The sequence below is a fragment of the Ascaphus truei genome, chromosome 3 (genome assembly GCF_040206685.1).
Source record: "Ascaphus truei isolate aAscTru1 chromosome 3, aAscTru1.hap1, whole genome shotgun sequence".
NCBI classification, from domain to species: domain Eukaryota; kingdom Metazoa; phylum Chordata; class Amphibia; order Anura; family Ascaphidae; genus Ascaphus; species Ascaphus truei.
The window spans coordinates 180,020,193-180,036,852 of NC_134485.1; the positions used below are offsets into that span (position 1 = coordinate 180,020,193).

At 41.4% G+C, this 16,660-nt stretch overlaps 1 long non-coding RNA gene and 1 pseudogene across 1 annotated transcript; both read left to right on the forward strand.

Moving 5' to 3' along the window:
- LOC142489275 (HEAT repeat-containing protein 5B-like) overlaps window positions 1-6,759 on the forward strand; it is a 45,878-nt pseudogene extending 39,119 nt beyond the window's left edge.
- Window positions 6,760-8,051: 1,292 nt separating this feature from the next.
- LOC142489276 (uncharacterized) lies at window positions 8,052-11,810 on the forward strand. The gene is made up of 2 exons (XR_012799831.1): window positions 8,052-8,138; window positions 8,474-11,810. It is a non-coding gene; the product is annotated as an uncharacterized LOC142489276 (long non-coding RNA).
- Window positions 11,811-16,660: the final 4,850 nt, after the last annotated feature.

Here is a 16,660-nt window from a genome sequence, read left to right on the forward strand (position 1 = left end):
CAATCTACTTTGTGCTCATGTTCTAGGTCTCTTCACTTCCATGGCAACTAAACCCATGCTAAGCAATCCAACACATGCTATTATGCACTGCAGCAGTTTAGTGAAGGTTATTCTGGTTCCTGAGTATTACTGTTGCCAATCTGTATACTGTATGAAGTCCATCTCATTATTTTGATTTTGTTGTTGCAGATGGTTGTCAGCATAGCCGAAGACTTGTTACGCACTGCTTCACAAAATAGCAGGCTATCGTTACAACGCACGCAGGCTGGATGGCTATTGCTTGGAGCTCTAATGACATTAGGTACGTACGCTGCTCTGCATCTTCTCTGTACCCTTCCTGTTTGAGAGATGCACAAAGTAGAAACCAAGCACAAGGAATACCTGCCTTTGGCTGGGGTTCATCGGGGTATCGCACCCCAATCCGTTGGTAATTGCATCACAGCCGGATGAATCCCTGTCTTGCTATGTAACTCATTTCTATGGCAAAAGTTGAATTTCTGTAACTTGGAATAATAGAAAAGGATAATGGAAAAGTGTGCATCGCTCATAGGCGCTTTTTGGGAACAGAGTAGTTGGGTTAGTGATAATATAATGTGGTGCCTGATCCATAAACCTACTTCCTTTGGATTTATCATCAAGCTAACACTCTCTCTCAGAACCTGAATAGATGGGCTGCTGTAAGCTGAGTACTGCACTGGTTATACCGTCTGAAGCTCCCTCTTATTTAGCTCCCCATAGTCCCCGCATTTTTACAAATAAATGTGAGTGTTGTGAGTACTTGTTTGTTTTTGTTCTTCTCTGTAGTAAAAGCTTGTCATATCCTTGCCAAACATACATGGAGACAAGTCTTGTCTGCTCACATCCTTTCCGTTCACAGTCCATTGCTATAGTCCCTATGGCTTCTCACCAATTTCTTGTCTCAAACTTACACAGGCCCCTCAGTTGTGCGATACCATCTCCCTAAGATGCTTCTGCTTTGGCGAAATGTGTTTCCTCGTTCCTTAAAAGAGTTGGAGGCAGAGAAAGCCAGAGGAGACTCTTTTACTTGGCAGGTGACTCTGGAAGATCGCGCTGGAGCTCTCTGTGGTAAGAAGCAGGATGGTACACCCCCGATTTCCTTATTGGTGCAGTCCGACTTAGGAATAAAAATGAATTGATGTTTAATTGGGTAATTCTATAGTTCAACGTTTTAGTAGCCGCATTGGTGCTGGAGAAGTGTAAATGTGTTGTAGGCTGTGATACCTTTTTTAGTGGAAAAACAGAGTCCTCCATAGATGAAATTATAGTGTACAGAGCTTTCGAAACTTCAAAAGTTTATTTTTCTAGTGTACAATGAAAATTAAACCTCTGTACACTAACTTAATCTATGAAAAACTCTTTGTCCGCTAAAAGGTATCACAGCCTAATATGGGTCTAGTCTGAGTAATAAAAAATAAATAAAAAAATAGACCTGTATTTAAATATGTAAGCATTGTAAGCTCTTCGGGGAAAGGACTCCTTTTCCTAATGTCTACTTTTATTCCTATCATGTATCTTATTATGATGTCAGGTGTATTACTACTGCAAAGCGCTATGTACTTGGATGGGCGCTATAAAGATGTATGCATGTGTGTGTGTATATATGTATGTGTATGTGTATGTGTATATGTATATATATATATATATATATGTGTATATGTATGTATATATGTGTGTATATATGTGTGTATAAATGTATAGTATACACATTGTTTTGTGTATTATACACACGTTTTTTTAATTTCAGTAATGTTTCAGTTGGATCTATAAATGCCATTAATTAAATGTTTTCCATTTGTACAGCAGACTAAATCATGAATCATCTATGTTAATATATTTTGATGAAACATTGACTTTTTTTCAAGCTATGCAGAGTTTTGTTGCTCACTGCCCTGAGCTGCTCACTGAGGATGTGATCAGGAAGTTGATGACACCCATTGAATGTGCCATGACCATGATGTCACAGTAAGTAATTGGGGCATGGCTGGATAAAATGCTTAAGTTATGCAGTTTAATTAGTCTTTACATCTAAATCTCATTTAAATCAGGAACCTGCACCAGTGAATTTGTATTTATTTTTTTGCGTGCTTGTAATTGGAACCAGGGAAATTTGGTGGAAAAGACAAATAGTTTGTTACTACTACAGATGCAGCGGCCATTATCCGAACATTTACCTGGGTACATTTTGTGTTGTGCCGCGTGTAGGCTGCGATATATTCACAAGTTTTGCCGCTGCAAACGGCCCATCGGATAAACACAGCAGGGGTCCCTGCTGTGTGAATCCTGCCGGGATCTGCCTCTCTGTAATAGACGCGCAGTAAGAGGCTGAATCAGTCACTAACTGCGCACCTCTCATAGGCGATCACGGGGGGTTTATTTAATTTTAAACATTACAGTATCGTAGCAGGGGGTCTCCGGAGCTGAAACGCATTGGTTTCAAGTCCGGGGATCCCCTGCTTCCCGAGATACAGGCCCCGTTATAGGGTGCCGGTATCTCCTATGCATGGAAATGTCCCGATCACGTGACGCGAGACATTTACATGCATAAGAGATACCGGCACCCCATAACGGTGCCTGTATCTTGGGAAGTAGGGTGTCCCCGGACTTGAAATCAATGCGGTTCAGCTCCAGAGACCCCCTGCTACATTACTGTAATGTTTAAAATTAAATAAACCCCCCGCGATCGCCTGTGAGAGGCGCGCACTGTGAGTGTGACTGATTCAGCCTATCTCTTACTGTGCGTCTATTACAGAAAGGCAGACCCTGGTAGGACTCACACAGCAGGGACCCCTGCTGTGTTAATCCGATGGGCCATTATAGTCTGCCCGGCAAAACTTGTGCGGATCACGGTGAGATCTCGAAATCCATTTCGAGATTTGTTCGAATAACGGCCGCTGCATCTATACTTCAGTGTAACAAGCTAATGAAACTCTGTTTTCCAAATAGTGGAGTGTTTCACTGATGTCAGAACTACTGACTAGATCAGCGGTGCGCAAACTGTGGGGCGCGACCCCCAGGGGGGGCGCGACACTGCCGACGGGGGGCGCGGGGTTTACAGAGGCCCCGCGCGCTTCCCGAAGGCACTTAAATTAAGTGCCGGGGGAGCTGCAGGGCCTCTGTAAACCTAACTTACCTTGGTTCCGGCGGCTTCCTCCCTGCAGCGCCATGGCAACGCGGCGTCAAAATGACGCTGCGGGGTCATGTGACGTCACGTTGCTATGGCAACGTGACGTCATTACGCCGGAGCGCGGGTAAGTTGGGGTTGGGGGGGACGCGGGAGTGAGGGGACAGCCGTCGGGGGCGCAGGGAAAAAAGTTTGCGCCCCCCTGGACTAGATTGCATTTTATTATAAATGCTACCCTCTCACACTGCTTGAATATAGAATATACCATTCTGTTTTTATTGATCACCGCCTGTAACATTATAAAGTAAATATATTAATGAGCAATTTTTGAACTGCAGACCATTCCAAATATATATTGTCCCTGAAACTGAAGTTACATTGCTATCGGAAAATATAGGTCTATTCACACTACTAAACTGGGTGAAAAAAGCTTTTAGGAGATTATTTTAATTAAATTATTGGCACCAATCACAAGTTAGTGTCATTTTTTTTCCCCCTTCTATTCTTTTCTAAATGACAAAAGTAGTTTTGAAATGACCTGTGTGGCTGATAATACTGTGATGTCACCAATGTTTGTTTACATCTGATATATGGTCACAATACACATGTGTTACCAGAGGCACACAGGTGTGCTCCACTATTATTTTATAGAATATATTATTTTGCCACATCCGCATATAATTGGTTAGAAGAGAAAAGTATTCTTGTTCGTACTGTGTGTCCTGCAAAGTGTTTTTAGGCGTTTGGAAAAAATGGGTTAGGTTAAACCAGTAGTTCACAGCCATACTGTATCCCTAAGGAACCACAGATACAACAGATATATTTACTAACTAGTTTTCTGCCATGCGGAAGACTAGTTGGTTCTGTTCATGTGTGCACAACAACAGATTTCTACCTACCCTCTTAATAATGGAGTCACCTACCACCAAAGACTTTTTTGTTCTGAGTATCCTGTCCTCTGTGCTGGATGAACAATTCCCCGGGCTGCTAAAGGAATCGGTCTCCCCAGCCTTGCCATTCCTGCCATGACACACCTAATATCTTCACTCAATCTGGCAAATCTATTGGGATCTGTCAACTCAGAACTGGCCTGCCTCTCCCTATTGCCCCTGCTTCTTCTTCTGTTACCCAGCTACCTACCTGTTCCTCACTCACAGCTCCACCATCTGCAACACTAGTCCCAGCTAGGGCTTGCTTTGTGAGCACTAAACTCTGTTAAAGATTGTCAATGGCCCTCAATGTTGCAAATTGCCTCTTCAGATTAGCAATCTGAGACGCCAAAGAAACCACCTGCTCACACTTGCCACCGCTGTATGGTCCCTGGAACAGCTGCTCCAAGGGACCAGTACACTGTTTTTTTTTGTTTTGTTTTTTTTTTTAACCCGATTGTGCCAGTCACATCTGAATGAATTTGGTGTAAATATTATTAGAATATAATCTGATGCTACTGGAAGCTTGGTCCAGCTACTGTGCCTTGAAGACAGAGTTACGAACCAATGAATGAAACTGTTGAAGCTGTGCTCAAACATCTAATAAACCTGTTGACTATTCAAGAGAGTTTAGATTTTTTTTTATTTGTAGTTGCAATAAGAGAGCCTGGTTCGGTATAAACTGTCCTTCTGAAATCATTTATTGTGTTTAATGCAAACTTTTTATTTCCCCTCTTGATTTAACTCTATAGCATCCTTTCTGTAATTAAAGCACATGGGACACATCTAAAGGCAAGTGCTGCAATGGTCCGTCTGAGGCTGTATGATATTTTGGCTTTGTTGCCCCCCAAGACGTATGAAGGTAAAGATAACCTCTTAATGTTCTCTTTTTTTAAGAATGGCTAAGTTGATATAGAAAACTTGGTGGACTTCTAGCTCCAGGATCTTAACTGGGAACAACAATGTTTTTGAGCCTCAGGAAGAAACAATAAAATGTGACAAGATTCTCGTATTGGAATTGTCATTCTCAACTTCTTGTTTTTGACCTTGGTATTCACGAATAAAGGTCCCTACCCCTCTCCTCTCCCCTCCCCCCCCCCCAGTTCTCACATCCTGTGTGATAGGAACATAGAATGAGCCTCTAATTTGTATCTGCAATGGTATTTTGTTTTAATTTATTAACAGTTTTCTTATCTCTTCTAAATATTCATGTATACCTAAATATCCATTCTTTTGTATAGGAAACTTCAACGTGCTTCTTCGTGAGCTAGTGGCAGAGTTCACCTTAACCGACAACTCTTCCAATACCACCACATCCCTCCTCCGCTCTCTGTGTCACTATGATGACAGTGTGCTGCTTGGCTCGTGGCTGCAGGAGACTGACCACAAATCCATTGAAGATCAGGTATGGGATTGATGTGGAGTGACAAACAATATTTCTCACCCCCCTCCCCTTACAAAAGGTAGCGAATGATCTTGATTGTTGCATGATCAGTGTGGTCCCAAATTGAACGAACCAAGTTAAAGCTGGGTAATGCCTTCACAAAACAATCGTACCGAAATGAGTGTTAAATTATTTTTGTAAGCTTATTGTGAAAAGGCACTGTCGCTGGAAGTGTATGATGGGGTTTACTACCCTTATCTCTGCTTACATTTCCAGTTTCCCAGTTTGTCATTTGACTCAGTGGGCATGTATAATTCTGGTTATTTTACCCCTGTGATGGAACAGACCAGATTGGGTCATCCCCCTTTCAGCGTTCGTATTTTAGAATTCTTTATAATTATTCCTATTCTTTCGCCCTCATTGGGCGAGCTGCTCACGTGACGCATCAGTGAGCAGCTATATCAAATTTGGTTGTCTCGCCAAGCAGGTAAGCGCCACGCTCGCTCACGCTGGCCACACACATTGCAGCAATGTGTTTCATCGCGGCCAGCGGGAGCGCCCGCTCAGCGCCACCCTGGACAAGGCCTAAGACTTGTCTTTGGCTTGTTTCTTGTAAGGTCAGTCTTATTTTTCCCAGTTGGCTGTACAGCTTCCATCTTAAGACCAGAGAATTGTTTTCTCATTGGTTGGTACAGTACTCGCAACCTTCAAGGGGGGGGAGGGGGCAGAGAGGGTTTATGGGGGATTGTGACACAGATGTTTTATTCTGTTGCTGCTTTTATTAATTGATATTTGCATGTTGTGCAGCTCCAGCCCAACAGTGCATCTGGAAGTGGGGCTTTAGAACATGACCCTTCCTCAATATATCTGCGCATCCCAGCCGGAGAAGCTGGCCTGGCCCCCTCCCGCTAGGAGTGTCTGTGATCAATGCTTCTGTGGCTCTCTTTGGGGTGGTGTTCCCTCACGTGTCATCCAAGCACAGGTCAGTGTGGCATTTCAATTTGCGGCAGCAAATTGGGAAGCAGTTGCTAAAGCAACTGGGTCACTTTCAGGTGAGTGTTACTGAAGGCAGAGTTTATGCAAAGGAGACGTCCTAGCAAAATGTGATGCTAGTTCAAGCTCTAAACCAGGGGTGCGCAAACTGGGGGGTGCGCCCCCTAGGGGGGACGTCGTGTTTACACAGGCCCAGTGCTTCCCCGAATGCATTTAAATTAAATGCTAGGGGGCCGCACAAGGCCTCTGTAAATTCCCTTACCTTGATTTGGCTTCCAGCAATATGACTCAATGGCAACCCGGCGTCAAATGACGCTGTGGGGTCACGTGACGTTGTGTTGCTATGGCAACATGACGTCACATGGCTCTGCTTCGTCATTTGATGCCGGAGCCGAGTGGGAGGAGGGTGGGGGGGCGCGAGCAGGGGGGGAGATCAGGCCTATTCTCCGTTCTGGAAGAACATTTAGAGCATCAATTTAAAAACATAATTTCTTGTTGTATTTCAAAAAAAAATCTCTCTTGCCGTTGAATTTTAATATTGTTTTATTTTAATGTTCTGTGTTTTTGTTTTGTTTTTAAACAATACCTTTTGCAGTTTTTTTTTTCCTGCAATGTTGACACGTTCAAATTTGCTCCTACTTTGCGTTCAGCTATGTAACTCTTAACATTGGCATTTATAAAACAAAGCCCAGTTACTAAATATATATATATATTTCTCAAAAGAATTGGTGTGCACACCTGTAACACCTCCAAATTACACGTGAGAATAATATAACATGTAATAGTGCTCCTAGTAGGTGCTGCTTATTATCTAAGGTCCCACAAGATCCTCAAGAGAGAAATATAAAGAGAAATGACAGAAGCGCAAATAACTAGGAAAAAGATATACATACTAAATAAATAGTAAAAAGGGAAAATGAAGACTATTCTACTAGGTCGAAATCAGAGGTGAATGTCCAATTCAATGAACAGAGAAGAAAACCGGTCCTGAAAATTAATAATAGCACAATATGGTGAAGTACTGTAAAAAAAAGGTTTACTACCCAAAAATAAAATGCCACTTACAATCTGGCAGAGTAAAATCGCACTGTGAGCAACATCCCAATACAGCAATCTGCTCCATGTCGGCTAACGCCGCTTGTTCGGATGGTAAGTAGTCTCTGGTCACACAGCACGCTCTGTCGATTCAGACCACCTAGTCACCAGTCGATTAAGTTAGGGGGCGTGACGGGGCCTGTGCATTGGAGTTGATGCAACTACAGACACAGCTGTGAGGTTTCCACTCCAATGCACAGGCGCCGTCACTCCCCCTGATGTAATCGACTGATGACGAGGTGGTACGCACAACTTCAGCTTGCCCCGGTGCCGGGAAACAATTACTCTTGCTACATCTGTATAATGTGGTCTCCTTTTTCATTACTTGGCCATTTTGTTCAGATGCTGCTGCAATTCCTGCTTTCTCATTGTGCCTACGGGTAGTAATAATAAATGATGTATATGAAAAGAATGGTCTGTTTAGTGTCGAATTTTGCTGTGTAAGACCCATTGCAACAAGTTGCTGTTGGGTTTTTGTGTTTATTACAGGCTGCAAATGTGTGATCAATTTGCTGAATGTGTCAAGCAAGCTAAAGGAGTTCGCCAGCAGGCTGTGCAGCTGAATATTTTCACAGCTGTGCTTAGTGCACTAAAGGTAGGGACAATACCATACTGATAAATAACATGTAAAATGTACATATGTTTATCACCTCTCTCTGTGATGCACAGAGGATATTTCAAGAATGTAAGGTTTTCTTTGAGGCTTAAAGCTCATAACCTGTGTATCGTCTACATACTTTCAATCTATACATTTTATTTCACTTTTAGTGGCAATCAGTGATACCCCTAGGTTAAGCTCCCATTCTAGATCAACATACAAACAGGAAGGGTCTTGAACGTAAATGGAAAACTCCTCTGCACAATCCACAGGAATAATGAGGGAGCAGTGTATTTTTTTAAGTTCCAAATTATTTTCAATCTTTTTTACAGGCCTACAGAAGTAGCCAGTGTAACATCACCCGGCAGCAGGAAATCTCTCCATGGGGGATCCATCAAAAACAAAAAAGTTACCACCACCCTCCCCCCACACACAGAGAGCCATAGCTTTTATGGAGCAACAGCATTTTGCTTTTCTTCGTCCGGCTCTGGCGACAGTCTGGCTACATCTGTACAACAGATGAACAAATGGATAGATATTTCGTTATCACAATAATTTAAACTCGTACTGACACAATGATTATATTGTAACATTACATGCAGTAAAATTGGCTAATTTAAAATTACTATTTTTACTAACATGATACCAGTTTAATTGTTATTGATTATATTGAAACATACCTTACCCACATGTAGGACAAAGATAGGGCGGCACTCTGTATTTCTCAGACAGTAAAAAAATTGTTTCCTCATGAGTACATCACAAAGGATTTCAGAATTTTTCCACTAGGCTGTGACAACTGTGCTGAATAGCATAAAAGAGAAATGTATTCATGCATCCTTAAAATCGATCAAGAAACTTCTCAACAGGTTTCAATGCGCATTGTCAGTGGATGTCCGGTTGCTACAAATATCACATGATATTTATTGTCAAAATGTCAAGAGCTAAAAAAAAATTATGTTTTGATTTTTGTTTTGGTTGTAAAATATTTTCGTGTTTTGGTTTGACAAAAATTCCATTTGGACCGTGTCCATCCTTAGTATATACAGATGTAGTAAAGTTTATTGCATTAAAGTGGGATATTCTGCGTTATAGTGTGATATGGTATCAGCAGGAGCAATTAAATCTTCTACGTCTGTTCTAACCTGGGTGGATTTTTTAACAGGATGACAAGATCCTAGATGAACAACGCACACATTTTTACAGATGACGTTAGAAATTTTAGCGGAAGCAACAAAAAATGTAGTAATAAAGTTCAAATGTATTGAATTATGAGATGATACTTTGTCAGGGCTCCCTGCTTTTGGTCCATCCAATTGAGAAAATATACTGTATACGGGAGATCGGTTTGTAAGGTTTATTTCCCATCTGAGAAATACAGAGTAACATCGTCATATTTGCACTGCAAGTGGGTAAGGTTAGTTTGGTATGACCATGAGCATTATACTACTATGAATCTGCACTGCTCCTTGCCTGAACTGTTAAAGCACAATTTTCAGCATAGAGATCATTAATATTTTTTGGATGGTTTGCATATGGTACATTAGTAGTTTGCCCATATTCTAGATAAAAATGAAAGCAACAATATTGCAGTTTGAAGATACACTAAGGCCTTGGGAAATGGGAATTGTAACTTAAATAATAAAGCCTGCTCTATTAAAAAAGTTATCTCAACCGGTTACGGTATCAAGAAGAGTTTATGGAAATATATGTAACATTGCAAGAGGCAAGTTGCGGTTTGCATGGTAATTTAATTTTGAATAGCTTACTTTTACTGTATGTGCGCTACCTGAAAGATACATTAGTATGTACTTTTGTTTTCAACTACAGCCTAAATTAACTCAAATTAGACCTGTGATACCATAAAGAATTCAAATTATCCTTTCAGCACATGTGATATCAAGTATCTGGTGAGCTGTACCAATCTCCAGCAAAGTGAAGAGTAATTCAAATAGTTATTCTGTTTTTTGTCAACTTTTTAAATATATGTTATTGTTTATGTTCTCTAGACGGCATAGACATGCATCATATGAGGTGTTTGAGTCTGGAATTCATTATGCCTGGGAACTATATTAGTATCTCGTTATTGTGAACTTATTTTGCTTTACCGTTATCAGCGTATGTGATTGAGAGGAGATAAGAAGTAGAAATATGTGAAAGTTGGAGGATTCTTGAAATTCATCAAAGCATCAATTATGAATATCTTACTTAGAAAGCATCTTGACACCAACTTTCACAAGAAAGTTTTTCTGCCAGTTCTGTGGTGGCATATAATGTATCTCCATTTGCTTGATATACTGTATCTCCATATGCTTCCTATACTGTACCTCAATGTGTTTCATATACTGTGCCTTCATGATCTTCATATACTGTATCTCCATATGCTTCATATACTGTATCTCCATGTACTTAATAATTATACCTCCATGGGCTTCTGATTCTATACAGTATCTCATTGTGCTTCCCATATGGTACCTTCAAGTGCTTCCAATATTGTACATTATGTTCTTCCTATAGTGTACGTCCATATGCTTCCTATACTGTACCTCCATGTGCTTAGTATACTGTACCAACATGTACTTCCTATACTGTACCTCCATGTTCTTCATATACTGTACCTCCATGTGCTTCCTGTACCGCTCCTGCATGTACTTCCTATACTGTATTTCCATGTGCTTTATATGCCCCAAACCCACCTTAGCAAACTTGACACCCTCTACAATTCAATTTGTCATTTCGTTCTCCAATGCAACTACAACACACATCACTGCGAAATGCTCAAAGAACTAGATTGGTCATCACTCGAGTCTAGGCGCAAAGTTCACCTTTTCTGTCTTGCCTTCAAATACTTTCTGGTCAAGCTATCTATGTGAACAAGCTCCTCACCCCTACCACATGCAGCACTTATCATCTGAGATCAGACTCCAAAAGACTGTTCATGGTCCCAAGGCTCAACAAAGTATCCGGCCGCACCTCCTTCTCTTACCGTGCACCCCAAAACTGGAAAAACATACTGGAGACTCTCACATTCGCCACCAGTCTAAGTTCTTTCAAAACTAAGGCTGTCTCACATTTTAATCTGGTCTGTAACTGTTACATAAGCTTATAATATACATCTTCTCTAACTGTGCATGCAATCTATTGTACAGTATATAATGTATACCCTGTTCATTTATGTAACTGTATTTGTAACCATGTATTATTTGTCATATTAACTATGTCCAGGACATACTTGAAAACGAGAGGTAACTCAATGTATTACTTCCTGGTAAAACATTTTATAAATAAATAAATAAAATAATACAGTGCAGTACATCCATATGCTTTATATGCTGTACCTCCATGTGGTTCCTATACTGTAACTCCATGTGATTCCTTACAGCACCTCCCATGTGCGTCATATACTGTACCTCCATGTGCTTCCTATACTGCTCCTCCATGTATTTCCATGTGCTTCAAATACTGTACATACATTTATTTATTTATTTATGGGAAAGGGTACTATGTTTTTCCCCACCAATCTAATGAATCGTTTTATGATCATTGTGTTCTACCTTTGGCACCCTGGCATAAATATACTTTATTGATGTTTCCCAGCAATCTGCATTCAAGTTTACTCAAATTAAATACATAAAACATACACAATGTGAAATAAAATTGTAAATTAAATCAGTGGGTTTTGACCTTATGATTTTTAGTTTTTTTTACATTGTTATGTTAAAGCTTGGGTTATGTCGAGATGTAAAAAATGATGGTCTTTAATATGGGCATTTTTTTTAGTTGATTTTTGACAATGGAGAAATTACACACTGTCTGATTCATTAGTAAATGATTTGCAGATCCCCATAGTTTAAACTCCCTGCTCAGATATATTGAATTATTATACTGACTATATTTAGGAACTTTACGCAAGAAAAACATTTCTGACTAATACTTGATAACAGTATACATTCCAAATTTACATATAACAAACTCAAATAATTATTAGTTTATGATATCTAGTGGTACCAATGTACTTTAATTCAAATTGCACACACTGAAAAATACAGCACTTGTTCTAGACCAGGGGTGCGCAAAGTTTCTGCGCTGCGCCCCCCTGCTTCCCAGCCCCGGCACTTGCCCCCTTCCCCCTTTCGTGTGAACCGGCGTCAAATGACGCCACGGGTCATGTGACATTACGTCACGTGACCCCGCTGCGTCATTTGATGCCGCATTGCCATGGCGATGCGTCCAGAAGCCAGCTGAATCCCAGTAAATTTAAGTTGCAGAGGCCTCACGCGGTCCCCCGGCATTTAATTTAAAAGGCTAGGGGAAGAGCGTGGGGTCTCTGCAACCCTCTGCGCCCCCCAAAAAAATCCCGCGCCCCCCCCCCCCAGTTTGCGCACCCCTGTTCTAGACAAAGAGTTTTCAATGCATTCAATTCATTTTTTAACACCACAAGAGTAGGAAGCTAAAGTCACATGTTCAAGGTCATACAAAGCTGGCATTGGGCCTAAAAAAAGTAATTAAGAGCAATATAGTTATAGTATCTAAAAGGAGGGACATTATTTGCCATAAACAAAGGAAGACATAGTCACTTATAAAAAAAATAAATACAATAGGTCACTGCAATAACACAAAAGTCAGCTAATAATAACTCCAGGAGTCAGAGCCAACATACACTATGGTTTAGGAGTGGTACTGAGATTGCCACAGAGACTTCAGCTCATTTACGCCATACATTTGTGATGTGAGTAATTTTGTAAACATAGCAAAGGAAGTGCATTTTTAATATGTTACAACCAATAGTTTTAGCACATGGTTAAGCCTTTTCTATATTGCTCATATCTGTATTCTGTGCTATAAATACAGTGGCGGCCGATCTGAGTCTAAGACGGCTAGATCAGCGGCTCTCAGATTATCCCGGTTAGGTGCGTTTTTTTGTCATTTTCACCCGGAGTGAACTGCGTTATTTTCGCGCTTGTGATATTAGCATTTTATTCTCGCTGTCTGCAATACTGCAATGCCGTGTAAAAACTCAGGGGAGCTGTTGTCTTGGAAGTCTAATACCTTTGCGGTTCAACATACGTCAGTACACAGTCTGTGTGTGCACGCGCAGTCATTGTAAATTTGCATATTTAAAGTATACATGCATTTGCAGTGCTGTGCTGCTGTATGGTATGTCACATTTGAAAATTGTTGAAACGCATAGGTGTGTACAGTACTGTAACAGTGTCACATTTCGGCATATACAGCGCTCTCCCCTCGCTCAGAATAATTAACTAAACTGCAGGGTATTTCAACTTCTTATCTTCTGTGCAATGCAGTACATCTCTCCCACACCATTCCTTTGAACGTGTGTCTGGTTTCAATTACATCCCTGCTTGACAGCAGGAATTTACAGCGCATGTGCCTGCAACTTCGCCCACCACTGCTTGCTTGCCTGAGTGAGTGAGTGACCAAAAAAAAAATTAAAAATTAAAAAAAAAATTATTGTCATTTTTTTTTCTCCACAAGCCTGCAAAACCTATCTTACTGTATTATGATATTCAATCTGTGCTTTTGACTGCGACCCTGTGCGTTTGACTGCACATGGTTGATTTGTGTGCTTTTTACGTACTGTATTTCAGAACATGAAATTGTATGAGAACACAGATTATACCCTGTTTTAACTAACAGACAATGTGTGAAAATAAACCATGAATGATGTACCATGCGTACTTCCAGAAGAAGTTGCAAAACTCTCTGCTATATCATCCTGGATGGCCCTCCGTCGCCTTAAACTCAACATGGCTAAAACAGAGCTCCTCATACTTCCTCCCAAACCTGGCCCTACTACCTCCTTCCACATTACTGTTGGAACTACGATCATTCACCCAGTAGCCCAAGCACGCTGCCTAGGGGTCACACTCGACTCCTCCTCACATTCGCCCCTCACATTCAAAACATTTCTAAAACCTGTCGCTTTTTCCTCCGCAATATCACAAAGATACGCCCTTTCCTCTGTTGCTCGACTGCTAAAACTCTGACTCAGGCCCTCATTCTCTCCCGTCTTGATTACTGTAACTTCCTGCTGTCCGGCCTTCCTGCCTCTCACCTGTCTCCCCTACAATCTATCCTAAACACTACTGCCAGAATCACTCTACTCTTTCCTAGATCTGTCTCAGCATCTCCCCTCATGAAATTCCTCTCCTGGCTTCTGATCAAATCCCGCATCCCACACTCCATTCTTCTCACTTTTAAAGCTTTACACTCTTCTGCCCCTCCTTACATCTCAGCCCTAATTTCTCGTTATGCACCATCCAGACTCTTGCGTTCTTCTCAAGGAAGTCTTCTTTCTACCCCCTTTGTATCTAAAGCCCTCTCCTGCCTTAAACCTTTTTCACTGACTGCCCCAAACCTCTGGAATGCCCTTCCCCTCAGTACCTGACGAGCACCCTCTCTATCCACCTTTAAGACCCACCTTAAGACACACTTGCTTAAAGAAGCATATGAATAGCACTGTGGATATTCTGAACACGATACATAAAGCTTGGCCCCCTGCAGACGCACTTACCAGAACTCCCTCCTACTGTCTCTGTATGTTCTCCCTACCTAACAATTAGACTGTAAGCTCCTCGGGGCAGGGACTCCTCTTCCTTAATGTTACTTTTATGTCTGAAGCACTTATTCCCATGACCTGTTATTTATATTTTCTGTTAATTATTTGATTACCACATGTATTACAACTGTGAAGCGCTATGTACATTAATGGCGCTATATAAATAAAGACATACAATACAATACAAAAGCAATAAAATCCATGAAGAATGGGAAGGATCATGGGGGAAATGGAATTACTGAAATATTGAAAGAATCTAGGAAAGAAGAAGAGAAAATCCTTGCATAAACTCTTTAGATGCTGGTGGAAGAACAGGAATATTCCAGAGCAATTGAGCAATGTTATAGTTATCCTGATACATATAGTATGTTGCCAGGTCCCCCTGTTACCTCCAGGCTGCATGAGGGGGATGGTTGTGTGGTTGCTGCAGGGAGATTGTGAACTGGCGAGCGGGTCGCCGGTGCTCCGCAGAGGGCGCCGCCATTTTGTGTGTGCGCGTGCATGTGCAGAGAAGTCTCGCGCATGCGCAGATAGTATCTAGACTTACGGCAGCCATCTTTGTACACCAGGTGCATGCGCAATATAATGCCAGCGGCGACCATTACACCCATAGATCCGCTGGGAACTGCAAGTCCCAGCAGCCTCAGGGGCTGCAGACCACATGTTGTCGGGCGGCTTTTATAGGGTGTATTAGAAATGTTCCCGCCAAAGTGTAATTATAAATTCTCACGTGTGCTTCCCTCATTTAATCAGTTCATCATTTCACCAGATCAACAGTTCAGCACTTAACCCCTACAGTACCATAGCTATGCTGTGAACTAAAACATATCTAAAAGAAGTAAAAACACAATTATAGTGAAGTGGTTGAGTCCTTCCATAGACTGTCACACACCGTTGAAAAAAATGAACATACACGAACTTTACGGGACACAATTTTAAGAACTTAATTCAGTTCACTTATATTAGCAATAATAATATATGGATTGTAATCACACTGCACGGGAGCAGGGCCTCTCCTAAACTGAAGCAGGTTGACTTCAGCCTCGGGGACCCCCTACTTCAGGAGATACAGGCCCCGTTATGGGGTGCCGGTATCCCCTGCACTTGTAAAGCTCCCGCGTCACGTGACATTTACATTCTGCAGGGGATACCGGCACCCCATAACGGGGCCTATATCTCCTGAAGTAGGGGGTCCCCAAACCTGAAACCAATGCGGTTCAGCTCAGGAGACCCCCTGCTCATGTACACTAGTATTAAATATCATATTTGTACAGCACGATCGCCTGTAAGAGCCGTGCATTGAGACGCAGCGTCTCCATATAGTTCTTACAGGCTGCTTTGTTTATAATAGTTATCATGCTATCTAACTTTAAGCACGATATCGGGGGGAAGAAGGTGATCGCGTGATATGGCCCTTTTGGGCAAGGCAGGCCAAAAACGCGCCAAACAGCTTTAGTGAATAGCGCTTATGGCTTCACCCTTTTTCGCCCGAGTGATGTAACCCATTTCAGCGCTAATTAACGTAGCTTAGTGAATCGGCCCCACTGTCACCAACGCCTTTTACAGCAACACTTGAAAAATTATTCAAGACAGGAGATTGGATTTGGAAGAAAAAGTATTCACAATCAACGGTTAATTCTCATGCCACCTATGATTTGCAAATGAGATTTTTATTTTTGCCAAAAGCTCCGAAGACCTCAAGCAATAAATCAGAGAACTTACCGAAGCAAGTAAGAAAGTGGGACTCCACATGAATCTCAACAAGACCAAGGGATATGCAACAAATGTGTAAACTCTGAAAAAAGCAAAATAAATGGAATAGAAGTAGAAGACGTTGGAAGGTGTGATAAGCGCAGATAACGTGCTATCACATGAAAAGTCCCATTGACTTTAATGGGGCTTTTCATCAGCACTATCACATTTTACAGAATAAGGGCCT